We start from the raw sequence: 2,359 nt of genomic DNA, 5'->3' as shown, positions 1-2,359 counted from the left end.
TCCTTGTCCGGCAGCGTTCCTTTTGTGAACTGCATCACAGCGCGGATTGAGTTGGGATTTCAATCCTGTTTTGTTTTTCGGTTTGCTTTTGTAGTGGGTGGGAAGAAACGGCCAGTCTGTCTTTTTCTTCAGAAGATTTATATATATATATATATCTCCCAGATGGCACAACAGGAAAGAATCTGCCTGTCAGGCGCCATAGGAGACACGGGTTCAGTCCGTGAGTCAGGAAGATCCCCTGGAGGAGGAAATGGCAACCCACCCCAGTATTCTTGTCTGGGAAATCCCATGGACAGAGGAGCCTGGTGAGCTACAATCCATGGGGTTGCAAGAGTCGGACATCAGTGAGCACACAAGCTCACACGTACATGTATACATATGTGTATGTGTGTGTATATATATGTATGTGTGTATATGTGTGTATATGTGTATGTGTATATATATGTATATATGTGTATGTGTGTGTACGTGTGTATATATATGTGTGTGTATGTGTGTGTGTGTATGTGTGTATATATATGTATGTGTGTGTGTATATATGTGTGTGTGTATATGTGTGTGTGTGTATGTGTGTATATATGTATGTGTGTATGTGTGTGTGTGTGTATGTGTGTATATATATGTATGTGTGTGTGTGTACATATATATATATAGCACCAAAGAGGGTCCTTGTTTCTGTTTGCACTCAAATTCTGATCTGAGAAGGGGGAGCTGGGCTTCAAGGTTTCATTAGGGGAACCATCGGGGGAGGACCAGAGGTTTGGACCGTTGCCAAGCACTGGCTTGGTTTGTGTTTACACTAAAAAAGAAAAGCCAAATCATTCATGTGTGCCACTTCTAGTTCCTCTCAACTATGGCCGTCTGCTCCATTAAGAGAGAGAGAACAAAGGTGGACATGCTGTTGCCCTGGGAAGCCTAAGGTCCTTGCTGACCCAGCACAGCAACCCGGCGCCTGTAACCGTTCAGACCAGTGGGTCGAGGAAGGGCCCCCCACGCCCCCGGGAAACCCACAGTGGTTTGAGGGAAGGTGTGAGAGGAAGGGAGAGGCGTGCCTGGAAGACCAGAGGTTTCCAAGTGCAGCAACTGATTGGCGGGTTTCCCAGCAGTTTTGGAAAGCTAACACTAGCAACAGGTTGCAGATCTTTCTAGACTGGTATTAATGTATTTTGCAAGGGAGAATCACTAGCAAATGGTTTCCGAGGAGTTTTGTCTTAACTTTTTGTTAACTCAGTATGTCAGTACAGTCTTCTCTTAACTCAAAAAAAGCTCCATCACATGTATACACCAAAGCATTCATGTTTGTGAGGCTGTTTTCTGTGATCTGTCTGATATGAGTGACCCTCTGTCCTTACTCTCCTGCATGTGTACTGGTGGTTAGGCACAATTTCCCCCTCGGTTACATAACTCTGGGTGGGGGCTGTGTGTCTCTCCCTTTTAACTGATGGTTGTTATTTCCTCCCCAAATTACTGAGGCGATTTGCACTCCAAGCTGTAAGGTATTGGAGCCAAAGTGCTCCGTGTTTTCTCCCGCAACTGGTACTTGCATAGTTTTCTCTTTCCCCCTCGTCTGATGGACTAAGGTTTTGGCATCTGATTTCATGGAAAGTGGGGCTTGAAACTGACATGGAAATGATCTAACTAACACAAAGGACACATGTGTGCGCGTGGGGCCATCGGTGGGGGCTGGCTGGATCAGACTCGCTCCTGTGGGAAAGTCAGCCTGCTCCTTCCTTCCCACCGGGCCTTCAGCGTGTTCACCCAGGCTCCTTGAGGTTGGCCACGGAGAGCATTTGCACCAAAGCAGACACACAGCTCACACACCTGGGCTCTTTATAAACTGTTGTATTCCTTAGCCGTTTACCAGCAGAGCACCTGGCTGTCACTTCAAACGTCAGGGTGTCCCCTCGCAGCGATGGTGTCTGCAGAAACGACACCGGGTGTCACCTGATGAGGAGAGCAGGGCATGAGGGGTCCGGGGGTTCAGGGAAGAGTTCTGGATCCATCTGCTCCCAGTGGGGCCCCACCTTCACCCATTTATTCAGTTTCTTACATGACAATCTGTTTTATATACAAAAGTATTTATTTATTTGTTTTTGGCTGTGCTGGGTCTTCACTGCTGCTGCCGCCTGGGTTTTCTCTGGTTGTGAAGAGTGGTGGTTACTCTCCAGTTGCAGGCCAGGGCTTCCCCTGCTGCAGAGCGCAGGGGCATGCGGGCTCAGTCGTTGGGGCACACAGGCTTAGCTGGGATCTTCGGGAACCAGGGATCAGACCCGAGCTCCTGCACTGGCAGGCGGAGTTTTAACCTCTGGAACCCTGGAGAAGTCCACATCATTCTGTTTCTGAGAAGGGATGGAGGTCA

The sequence above is a fragment of the Bison bison genome, unplaced genomic scaffold (genome assembly GCF_000754665.1).
Source record: "Bison bison bison isolate TAMUID 2011002044 unplaced genomic scaffold, Bison_UMD1.0 scf7180017845507, whole genome shotgun sequence".
In the NCBI taxonomy this organism is placed as follows: Eukaryota; Metazoa; Chordata; class Mammalia; order Artiodactyla; family Bovidae; genus Bison; species Bison bison.
The sequence above is the reverse complement of the archived record's forward strand: the minus strand, read 5'-3'. Positions refer to the sequence as shown.